The sequence below is a fragment of the Cetorhinus maximus genome, chromosome 3 (genome assembly GCF_964194155.1).
Source record: "Cetorhinus maximus chromosome 3, sCetMax3.hap1.1, whole genome shotgun sequence".
In the NCBI taxonomy this organism is placed as follows: domain Eukaryota; kingdom Metazoa; phylum Chordata; class Chondrichthyes; order Lamniformes; family Cetorhinidae; genus Cetorhinus; species Cetorhinus maximus.
In genome coordinates this window covers 28,762,321-28,775,359 of record NC_135881.1, presented here as the reverse complement: position 1 = coordinate 28,775,359, position 13,039 = coordinate 28,762,321, and positions in this window count along the sequence as shown.

The window sequence follows — 13,039 nt, the reverse complement described above, 5'->3', positions numbered from 1 at the left end:
ATCATTACCCAAGCAGCGTGCAATTTGGCATAGGGATAAACAGATTAGGAAGGCAGATTAGAGAACATGTGGCTGAAGGAATGGTGTGAGAAAGAGGGACTTCATTTCAGGGGTACTATATACAATATCACAGGAACTGCACTGTTGGAATGGAAAACCAGCTGAACTGTGCTGGGATCCAGTGGAAAGAGCATGGTCAAAAGACTTTGAACTAGTAAATGGGAAAGTATAGCTTTGGTGGAAAAGGTTGTAGAAATAATAGTTTAAAAATAAACAAAAGGTTGAGAGTAGAGATAAAAAATAGTGCTGGAAAAATGCAGCAGGGCTGGCAGCATCTGCAGAGAGAGAAACAGAGTTAAGGTCGAGTCCAATATAACTCTTCTTCAGAACTGGAACTTTGGGACAGTCAGGGTCCTGAAGCCAAAGGAGTAGAGAAACAGTTAAAGGAGTCAAGGGTCATGGGAGAAGGCAAGAAAGTGGAACATCCTGGCCAATTCCTCAACCAACATCACAAAAAAAAATTTCCTGGTCATTTTCCAAACAGGCAGCCTGTGTGAGCAATGTAATAGGAAATGCTGGAAAAACTCAGCAGGTCTGGCAGCATCTGTGGAGAGAGAAACAGAGTTAATGTTTTGCGTCTGTATGACTCTTCAAGTCGGATAATGGGAAGGTACTCTAATTAGCAGAATATGAGTAGTGGTTTCCTCAAGGATGTGTGTTGGGCCTCATCATATTTGTTAACTTAAATGATAGGGAAAAAAGCCACAAATCCAAATTTGGCAATGACACAAGGTGACATTGTAAGGAGTGTAGATATATTTAAGTGTAACATTACAGAGATATTGATAGATTAAGTTAATGGCCAAAACTGTGCAAATGGATCTCTACATGCACAAATGTAAGGTCATCCACTTTGGATCTAAAAAAGATAGAACAGGATACTTCCTAAATGGTGGAAAAGTAGCAGTGGCATTTCAAGTAGATTTGAGGCTTTGGGTACATAGATTGTTAAAATATTAGGTATATAAAATAATCAAAAACAGAACACTGGCCTACATTTAGAGGGCTAGAATATAAGCTGGTAGGAGTTATGTTTAGCTATACAAAACCCTGAATGTGCAGGTGGTTTGTGACCACACCAAGGTGTTCTTGCATGTATATGTACAGTATCCTGGAAGCTGTCATGATTCTTTAATCCTGAGGAATTTGCAACAGCCATCGCTCTTTAAGACATCAACATGGGTCCATGTTGACTTCTGGGGGACAAGGAGTATCCCTGAAGGAACCGGGTGATGACACCTTTTAGGCAGCCGCAAACGGAGACCCAAAGGCACTACAACAACCACATGCTGACCCACAATATATTGGAGCAGGCTATTGGCATCTTGAAGATGTGCTTTAGGTGCCTAGAATGTTCTTGAGGAGTGCCACAGTATTCTCCTGCAAGGGTCTCGAGAATAGTCATCATGTGCATGCTACACAACATAATGCAGTGGAAGGCCTACAAGCAGAGGGGGCAGAAGCCAGGCCTATAGCTATAACATCAGAGGAAGGTGATGAGGAAAATGAGGAGGAGGAGGAGGCCCATGTCCAGGGGCATAGATCTGACACGGAGGAGGAAGAGGGCAACAACAGGAAACCAGCCGAGGGGCAGGCTCATGTAGCTATGGCTGATTCCTTAAAGGAGGGGTTGATCTCCAGAAGCCTATTACTTCAGAGTACATTCTCCTTGGCTTTTGAAAGGTCAGAAATTACATCTGTCAGTTCCCAGTGAGCAGTTTCCATGTAATACACCTTGTACATGGAAACCACATTTCTTCAGGCAAATGCCCATCCCCAGCGAGAGAAAATGAAAGTCAGTGCCATAAACATGGCTGAAATTATGACCATCATAACCCTTGGCCTCAACATAGTGCATAAATACACCTCGAGAAGTCCTTTACAGCTTAGACATTTATGTTAGAGGCTGTCAAGAGCCGGTGTAAATGTCGTGCCTTCTCAAACCATGCCCACTATGCCAAGGGTGCCAGTAGGAAGCATGACTTTATACCCACAACCTTCAGATATGATTGTATGTCCTAACAGAACTGCACATTGTGCAGGGTGATGCCACACGTGTTTTAGAACAACATATTCTACTACCTTCCACATTATCCAACCACCAGCATCAGAAGTGAGTGACATCTGCAACATGCAATGCTACCAAACACCACAGATTCCTGTAACCCTATGGCCTCTACCAGCTAGAAGAGGAAGGCTTTCAATATAGCGAAGAAACCACGTAAGAATGTTTCCCTGGAGCATACACAGTATCTTGGCGTGTGGAAAATCCACTTAAGTCACTGGGTAACAACCAAGGTAGGATTACTGCCTTCAACACAGCACTCATACTTGGAGTGCACCTGATAAATAGGATTTGATCATTGAGTCTGATCAGTGATCCTCCCTTAAAGACAATTATTGATAGACAAGAAATGCCACAAGGAGCATCTCAATTCACAACCGTTGGTGTGCTATTACTTCATATAAAAGCCTGGAGAAGCAAACAGCTTTCCACTGCCAGATATGCAGGGGTACACCCTTGCTCCTGATAGTGTCACTAAAAGATGGGGTTCAGCATGCAGTCTTCAGTGCCACTGGTAAGAATCACCTTCATTCTGTAAACACTCTCATTGTGGGTATTAGTGTACAAAAGCAGACCAAAACATTTTCACCAAAGAGATTAGTATTTACAATGTGCTTAATTATGATATATACAAAGCGAATATGAAATGAAATCACAGTGAACTCATCAGTGATCGAGGCAGCAGGGCATCCTGTGCTCACGAATGCTGCTATGTAGTTCCCCTCACGTTGCCTCGGAAGAACTGGAGGCAGGTTGTGCATATGACTTTTTTTTTGCAAAAATATACTTTATTCATAAAATATCTTCAACCACATTCCAAACCATTTCAAAAACACCATTACAAAGGTACAATCAGGTTCAACTTTTACAAAATGTATCACCAGGTGCATCAGCAGGCTGTATATATGACTCTGACTCAGGCACCTCCTCCTCCTGCACACTGGTGTGGTGCCCTTCACTGCATGCCACTGACCCGAAACGCACACTACATCCCTTTGATGTGCTAGTATCTGTGTTGGAGGAGAAAGGACTAGTCAAATATGAAGCTGCATCCTCGGACATCTCTTCCTCCTCCTGATGCCCGGGGAATGGAGTGGGGGATGGTGATTCAGCACCTCATCTTCCGACTAGGCACTTTACAGCCTTCCGGACTGAATATTGAGTTCAACAATTTTAGATCATGAACTCTCTCCTCCATCCCCACCCCCTTTCCAATCTCCCCCCTTTTTTTCCCAATAATTTATATAGATTTTTCTTTTCCTACCTAGTTCCATTATTTTTAAATGTATTTTCATCCATTGTTTTATCTCTACCTTTTAGCCTTTTTTGATTCCTTCACCCCACCCCCACTAGGGCTATCTGTACCTTGCTTGTCCTGCTTTCTACCCTTAATTAGCACATTCCTTAGATAATATCACCACCTTCACCACCTCTTTGCCCTTTTGTCTGTGACATCTTTTGGTTATCTCCACCTATCGCTGGCCCTCTATCCAGCTCTACTTGTCCCATCCCCCCTTAAACCAGCTTATATTTCACCTCTCTTCTATTTTCACTTAGTTCTGTTGAAGGGTCACTCGGACTCGAAATGTTAACTGTGTTCCTTTCCGCAGATGCTGCCAGGCCTGCTGAGTTTTTCCAGGTATTTTTGTTTTGGATTTCCAGCATCCGCAGTTTTTTGCTTTTATCTTAGAGCTTGAGAGGAGGTTTGATAGAGGTATTCAAAATCATGAAGCGTCTGGATAGATAGGGAGAGACTCTTCCCACTCAAGAAAGGATCAAGAACAAGAAGGCACAGATTTAAAGTGATTAGTAAAAGGAAAGAAAAAGGGATATGAGGAGAAACGTTTTTTTTACACAGCCAAGTAGTTGGGGTTTGTAATGCACTGCCTGACAGTGTGGTGGAGGCAGGTTCAATTGAAGCATTCAAAAGGGAATTAGACTGTTATCTGAAAAGGAAGAATGTGCAGGATTACAGGGAGTAAAAGTGGGAAAATGGTATTAGGTTAGTTGTTCATTTGGACAGCAGGTACAGATATGAGGGGCCAAATGGCCATCTGCATGGTAACAAATCTGTGAAGAAGGTAGATGAGCAGCCAGTACAGGAAACACTTGACACAAAGTGAAATATCACAAAGAACACTTTCAAGAAGGGCTCCCTTGAGCGCTGAAACCAGTAGTGGGGGGGGCGGGGACGGTCTCAATTCCGAAGGGATTGCTCCACACACTTGAGCTTCACCATACCTAATGTAAAAAATTGGAGCTGGAGCAGACCAGCCAACTCCACCCACCATTTGACATGGTTAACCTAGGACCTGAAATCCACTTTACCTACACTACCGCTATATCCCTTAGTGCCCCAAAATTTATCAATCCTTGTGGAGAAAATAGCCAGCACTGAGCATTCTCTACTCTCCAGCTGAAAGAATTTCAAAGATTCACAACCCTTTGAGTGAAGTAATTCTTATCTTAGTCCTAACTGGTGAACCCCCTTCCATATACGGAGACCATGACTCTCAAAAACACAAGTGTTCGCCAAACCGACCTGCTAAGCGGTTCCCAACATTTTCGGTTTCCTATTGTCGGTTGGCAACCAACCCCCTGTATCGCTGTTAAACATCTCCTCCTTCACCAAGATAGCCGCCGGAGCCTGACCTCCCAGTATCCATTACGGGGATAAACCTGGCCTCAGCCTCTCGATATCCTTTAGAGCAAAGGCTGGCAACCGGGTGACCGTTAAAAGGCGGGGCCCGACCTCCGGGTATCAGTCGGTCGGGCGGGGCCCGGCCTCTGCGTGTCGGATGGGGTCCGGGTGTCTGTCTGTCTGTCGGTCGGGGGGGACGGGGCCTGGCCTCTGCATGTCGGATGGGGATGGGTGGAGTCCGGGCTCCGGGTGTCAGTCGGTCGGGGGAGGCGGGGCCTGGCCTTTGGGTGTCGGTCGGGAGAGCGGGGCCCGGCCTTTGGGTGTCGGTCGGGAGGGCGGGGCCGGGCCTTCGGGTGTCGGTTAGGGGGCGGGGCTGCCTTGTTGCCAGTCGCGCGCCAGGTTTGAACTCGCGCTTGCGCATTGCTGTCTTGTTGGTCGGGGAAAGCGCGCGCGTTTTGGGTGGTTCACTTTCTGATTTGATCCAGTGTGGAACAAGGGGCAGAAAAGAGAGGCAAAGGGACAGCGGCTTTCGTGTGATTTCTGCGTTTAATTCCCTGGTAAGCGGAGTGGCAAGCAAGGGTATTTAAGTAGTGCGTGGCTGAGCGCGAACACGGGTTTGGAGCATTTTGCTCCACAGGGGGCTGGTGCGGGAAATCGCGCTGTGTCCCAAACTGTCACAGGCAACAAGAGCAACCTGGAGGAGCAGCAGCAATTCAGCAACTCCTTTATAGCATTGTACAGATGTGATGTATGATACACAGGTTCAAATTGGATCTTGAATAAGAGTGCTGTCTCCCTGAAAGAATGTGTAGGTGCTGACCCGCAGCAAACCATTCAAAGTCCAATACTTGAATTTTACTACTTAAACCGTGCAGGGGATTTTCCTGACCTTTGTCAGATATGTATACCCCGATCAACATCACAGTAAACATCATCTGGGCATTATCAGATTGCTGTTTGTGGGAGTTGATTGCTGTGCTTCCTAAATTAAAGTGGTGAATAGACTTTTAAAAGTACTTCATTGATTGTAATGTGTTTTGAACATAAATAGGAATTGGAGTAGAATATTTAGTTATTCGAGCCTTCTCTGCCATTCAATAAGATCATGACTGATCAAATTCAACTCCATTATCCCCATAATTCCTTAATTCCCTCCATAAATTTGAGGTCATCCAAAACCCTGTTGCTCATGTTTCAACTCGCACCAAGTCCTGTTCCTGTATCATCTCTGTGCTTACTGGCTCCTGGTCAAGCAATGTCTTGATTTTTAAAAATCCCATCCTTGTTTTCAATTCCATCCCTGGACCGTCCCTGTCACTGTAATCTGCTCCAACTCCAGAACCCCCTGTGGACGTGCCTTCTGTTATGTAGGCCCCAAGGTCTGAAATTCCCGTCCTGCACCTCTTTGTCTCTTTACCTTGCTCTCCCCTCTTAAGGAGCACCTTCAAGACCTGTCTCTTTGACCAAGTTTTTGGTCACCTGACCTAATATCTCTTCATGTGGCTCAGTGTTATATTTTTTTCATCATGCTTCTGTGAAACACTTTGGGAGGTTTCACTTTGCCAAAATCACTCTGTAAATATAAGTTGTTATTGTTAGTACCCAAAAATCTACCAGGTCAGGCAGCATCTGTGGAGAGAAAGAGTTAACATTTCAGTTTGATGACCATTTATTAGAACTTCGACCTGAAATGTTAATTCTGTTTCTCTCCACAGATGCTGCCTGACCTGAGATTTTCCAGCTTTTTGTTCTTATTTCAGATTTCCAGCATCTGTGGTATTTTGCTTTTGTGTTGCTCAAGAATCTAATGACCTCTTGAAATTATTCAATGGCTAAGCATCCACAGCTTTCTGAGGTAGAGAGTTTTGAAACTTTGCAACCATTTAGATACAAACCTATGAACTAGGAGCAGGAATAGGCCACTCGGCCCGTCAAGCTTGCTCTGTCATTGAAGATCTGACTGTAACCTCCCACCTACCCCTGACAACCTTTCAGCCCCTGTTAATCAAGAATCTGTCTAGCTCTGCTTTAAAAGTATTCAAAAACTCTGCTTCCAATGCTTTTTGAGGAAGAGAGTTCCAAAGATTCATGACCCTTTGAGAAAATAATTTCTCCTCGTCTTCTTAAATGAGCGACCCCTTATTTTTAAACCATGACCCCTAGTTCTAGATTCTTCCACAAGAGGAAACATCCTCTCCGCATCCACCCTGTCAAGACCCCTCAGGATCTTATATATTTCAATCAAGTTGCCTCTTACTCTTCTAAACTCCAGGGGACACAAGCCTAACCTGTCCAACCTTTCCTTAAGACAACCCGCCTATTCCTGGTATTAGTCCAGTAAACCTTCTCTGAACTGCTTTAAATAAGGAGACCAATACTGTACACATTATTCCAGATGTAGTCTCACCAGTGTCTGTACAACTGAAGCATAACCTCCATACTTTAGTATTCAATTCTCCTCGTAATGAATGAGAACATTCTACCAGCTTTCCTAATTACACAGAAACATAGAAAATAGGAGCAGGAGTAGGTCATTCGGACCTTAAGGCCTGCTCCGCCATTCAGTATGACCATGGCTGGTCCTCTATCCCAACACCATACTCCCACTCTCTCCCCATACCTGCATATTAGCCTTTTGTGATTCATGCACTGGGACACCCAGATCCCTCTGAATCTCAGAGCGAGACCTTAAGACGTAGGAGCAGAAGTAGGCCATGCGGTCCATTGATTCTGCTCCACCATTCAATGAGATCATGGCTGATCTGATAATCCTCAATTCCACATTCCTGCCTTTTCCCCATAAACCTTGATTCCCTTACTGATTAAAAATCTGTTTAACTCAGCCTTGAATATATTTAATGACCCAGCCTCTATACCCCCTGCAGTAAAGAATTACACAGATTCACTACCCCCTGAGAGAAGAAATTCCTCCTCATCTCAGTCTTAAATACGTGACCCCTTACTCTGAGATTATGCCCTCTGGTCCTAGACTCTCCCACAAGGGGAAACAACGTCTCAGCACCTACCCTGTTAAGCCCCCTAAGAATCATATCTTTCAATAAGGTCGCCCTCTCATTCTTCTAAATTCCAATGAGTACTGACCCAACCTACTCAACCTCTCCTTATAAAAAAAATCCCTCCATACCTGGGATCAACCTAGCAAACCTTCTCTGGATTGCCTCCAATGCCAGTATATCTTTCCTTAGATAAGGAGACCAAAACCGTTCACAGCATTCTAAGTGTGGTCTGACTACTGCCTTGTGTAGTTTTAGCAACTCTTCCCTATTTTTATACTCCATTCCCTTTGAAATAAAGGCCAACATTCCATTTGCCTTCCCTATTACCTGCTGAACTTGTATGCTAGCTTTTTGGGATTCATGCACGAGGACTCCCAAATCCCTCTGTGCTGTAGCTTTCTGCAGTCTTTCTCTATGTAACTAATATTCAACTCCTCTATTCTTCCTGCCAAAATGCATAAATTCACATTTTCCCACATTATATTCCATCTGCCAAGTTTTTTCCCACTCGCTTAACCTGTCTAGATCCCTCTGTAGACTGTGTCATCCTCACCACTTGCCTTCCCACCTATTTTTGTGTGATCCACAAACATGGTGATGGTACATTCAGTTCCCTCATGTAAGTCATCAATATATATATTGTAAATAATTGTGGCTCCAGCACTGATTCCTCTGGCACTCCACTAGTTACAGGTTGCTGTCCTGAAAATGGCCCCCCTTATCTCAACTCTACGTCCTCTATTAGTTAGTCAACCCTCTCTCTGTGCTAATATACTATCCCCAACACCATGGGCTCTTATCTTATGAAGTAGCCTTATAGTGCAATACCTTATTGAAAGCCTTTTGGAGAACCAAATATACATCTACTGGTTCCCCTTTATCTATCCTGCTTGTTATCTCCTCAAAGAATTCTAATAAATTTGTCAGGCATAATTTCCCCTTCATGAAGCCTTGCTGACTCTGCTTGATTGATTATATAATTACATCCTTTATAACTAACTAACATTTTCCCAATAACGGATGTTAAGCTAACTGGCCTATAGAAACCCGTTTTTTTGCTTCACTTCCTTTTTGAATCAGGGTATTATATTGGAAGTTTTCCAATCTTCTGGGTCTTTTCCAGAATCTAAGGATTTTTGGAAGATTACTACTCGTGTATCCACTATTTGTGTAGCGACCTCCGTTAATATCTTAGGATGCAACCCATCAGGTCCAGGGGATTTATCGGCCTGTAACTCCATTAGTTTCCCTAGTACTTTCCCTCTAGTGATAGTAATTGTATTTATTTCCTCTCCCCCATCTTTTCCTCATGATTATTTGGTATTGTTGGAATGCTATTAGTATCTTTTACAGTGAAGACTGATGCAAAGTATTTATTCAACTACTCTGCCATTTCCTGGTTCCCCATTATTATGTCCCCAGCCTCATTCTCTAAGGGGCCCATGTTCACTTTGGCCTCTCTTTTTATACATTTAGAGAAGCTCTTACTGTCCATTTTATATTACTTGCTAGTTTATCCTCAAAGTTTATTTTCTCCCTCTTCATTATTTTTTTGGTAATCTTTTGTTGGTTTTTAAAACTTTCCCAATCCTCTGGCTTATCATTAATCTTTGCCACAGTGTAAGTTTTTTCTTTCAATTTGATACTATCCTTAACTACCTTAGTTAACCATGGTTGGTTTATCCCCTAAACAAAAATAAAAATACCTGGAAAAACATAGCAGGTCTGACAGCATCTGCGGAGAGGAACACAGTTAACGTTTTGAGCCCTTATGACTCTTCAACAGAACAGAACAGGTTTATCCCCTTCCTAGAATCCTTCTTTCTCACTGGGATATATCTTTGTTGTGAGTCATGAACTATTTTCTTAAATGTCTGTCATTGTTCATCAACTGTCTTTTCTGCTAAACCCCTTTCCCAGCCTACTGTAGCCAACTCTGCCCTCATTCCTTTATAATTACTGTTATTTATGTTTAGCACAGTTGTTTCCGACCCAAATTTCTCACTCTCAAACTGAATGTTAAATTCTACCATGTTATGGTCACTGTTTCCTAGGGGACCTTTTATTCTGAGATCATTTATTAAACCTGTCTCATTACACATCACCAGATCCAAAATAGCCCGATCCCTGGTTGGATACACAACATATTGTTCTAGGAAACTATCCCAAATACACTCTATGAATTCTTGCTTGTGGTTAGCTCTGCCAATTTGATTTTCTACGTGAAGATGAAAGCCACCCATGATTAATGTGCTGCCTTTTTTACATGACCTCATTATCTCCTGATTTATTCTCTGTCCTACAATATAGCTACTGTTAGGGGGCCTATAGACTACTCCCACTAGTGTCTTCTCCCCCTTGTTATTTCTTACCTCCACCCATATGGATTCTACATTTTCTGATCCAAGATCCTTTCTTGCTATCATACTTATTCCATCTCGTACTAACAAAGCTACCCCACCACCCTTTCCTTCCTGCCTGTCCTTTCAAAAAGTCACATACCCTGAATATTTAGTTCCCAGCTCTGAACTCCTTGTAACCGCATCTCTGTAATGGCTATTAAGATCATGCCCATTAACCTCTATTTGTGCCGTTAATTCATTTATTTTGTTCCAAATATCACGTGCATTTAAGTAAAGGGTCATTAATTTTGGCTTTTTACCATTTTTTCCCCTTTGACCTTATTTGCTGCTTTTTTTAATGTTTGTGCACTCTGTCCCTTCCTGTCACACTCTGGGCATCAATACCTAAATAGCCGGCCTGCAATGTTGCCAACCTTTTGCTTTGTTAGCCTATGTAACCCTCCTCTTCCCTCCCCCTCCAGCCCCCATTTAGTTTAAAGCCATCTCTATAGCCCTAGTATTCGATTCAGCAGGAGACTGGTCCCAGCATGGTTCAAGTGAAGCCTGTCCCACGGGAACAGCTCCCTTCTACTCCAATGCTGGCGCTGGTGCCCCATGAACTGAAACCCATTCCTGCCACACCAATCTTTGAGCCACGCATTTAACTCTTGATTTTATTTACCCTATGCCAGTTTGCCCGTGGCTCAGGTAGTAATCCTGAGATTATAACCTTGGAGGTCCTGCTTTTTAATTTAGCTTCTAACTGTTCAAATTTTTTCAGCAGAACCTCCTTTCTAGTCCTATCAATGCCTTTGGTACCAACGTGGACGATGACAACTGGATCCCTCCTCTCCCACCCCAATTCTTCTCCAGTCCTTAGGAGATGTTATTAATCCTGGCACTGGGCAGGCAACACAGCCTTCAGGACTCATGCTCATTATTGCAGAGAACAGTATCTATCCCCCTACTTACACTGTCCTCCACCACTACTAAGTTCATATTTCCTTCCCCCCATTTGAATGACTCCCTGTGCCATGGTCAGTTCGCCCTCCCTGCAGTCCCCGCTCTTGTCCACACAGCTTGCAAGAACCTCATAAGTGTTAGACAGTACAGGGTCCGAGGCTCGTCGAACACTACCCCCTGGGGCTCCATACCTGCTTCATCTGCATTCATGCCGTCCTGTCCCTGATCACAGACCAAATTTGAATGAGCTAATCTGAGGGGTGTGACCGCCTCCTAGAACAAAGTGCCCAAGTAACTTTCACCCTCCCTGATGTGGCGCACCGTCTGCAGCTCGGACTAACGCTCCTCAACTCGGATCTGAAATTCCTCAAGCTGCCAACACTTACTACAGATGTTTACGCCCTGGATCACCTTGGTGTCCAGCACGCCCACATGCTGCAGCAGAACACATCACCCATCCTGCTATCGCTATGATATTTTATTGAATTACTTAATTACTCTAGTATCCCTGCTGTTTACACTTGAAGAGTCCCCCACCCTTTACACTTTATCGGTGTGCAAAAAAATTACAATATTGATCCGATACTTAACGAGCTATTTTTAAGAAAAAGAAAGAAAAAAAGACTTGAGACTTAAACACACTAAAGACCTTACTTTTACTTTAAAGACTAGAACTACTCATCAATCCTACTCACCAGACAGCTGCTGTCCGCGCTCTTTAATGGTCTTTCGCCTCTTTCTCCACGTTCTTTAATGGTGTCTCACTCTTCTTGCACTCTCGCTGTTAATGGCCCCGCTGCTCCTCTCTCACTTTCTCACTGTTAAATGACCTCGCTGCTCCTCTCACGCACTGTCACTGCAAATGGCCTCGCTGCTCCTCTCGCACTCTCACCGTTACAGGCCACGGTGCTTCTCTCGCACTCTCCCCGTTACAGGCCACGGTGCTCCTCTCGCACTCTCAACGTTACAGGCCACAGTGCTCCTCTCGCACTCTCACCGTTACAGGCCACGGCGCTCCTCTCGCACTCTCATCGTCACAGGCCACGGTGCTCCTCTCGCACTCTCACAGTGAATGGCCATGCTGCTCCTCTTGCATTCTCAACGTTAATGACCTCACTGCATCTAGCACTCTCTCACAGTTAAAGGCGACGCTGCTCCTCTCGCACCCTCTCACTGTTGAAGGCCATGCTGCTTCACATATCCTCTCACTGTAAATTCTGCAATCTGTCACTATTTAGCTAACAAGCTTTTTTATTGTTCCTGCCAAAATGGACAATTTTACATTTGCCCACATTATTCTCCATTTGCCAGGTCTTTGCCTACTGACTAATGTATCTATGTCACTTTTGAGCGTAGCAATTTCTCCTCTTCTAAATGACTGACCCCTTATTCTGAGGCTGTGACCCTATGCTGTAGATTCCTTAGCCAAGGGAAATACTTTTTCAGTGTCTACCTTGGCAAGCCCCTTAAGGATGTTTCAATTAGATCACCTCTTATTCTTAAAAAACTCCAGGGATTGTAGATCTAGTCTACTCAATTTCTCCTTGTAAGCCAATTCACCCCTTTTAGTGCAACAAAATGTTTTAGTGGGTTGAAGGTGTATTTTTAAAATTTGGTGCTTATTATTCTAATGCTTTGAGGATGCATGTTGTACAGACATGAACAGTTGAACTGTGATGTAAGCAGACATGGCATTGTCATGTGCTTTTTAGCAGTATCATTGATATGTCTGGATTCATTTTATCATTTGCAAAGGGAACTATTGTATGAGATACCTAACACTGTAGAATATAAGACAGACAAAGTTGCGGTCAGATGTCGCATTGCGTGCTGTGTCCAGTTTTGATGGACTTTTTAAAATTTATTCGTTCATGGGATGTGGGTGTCGCTGGCTAGACCAGCATTTATTGCCCATCCCTAATTGCCTGTGAGAAGGTGGTGGTGAGCCACC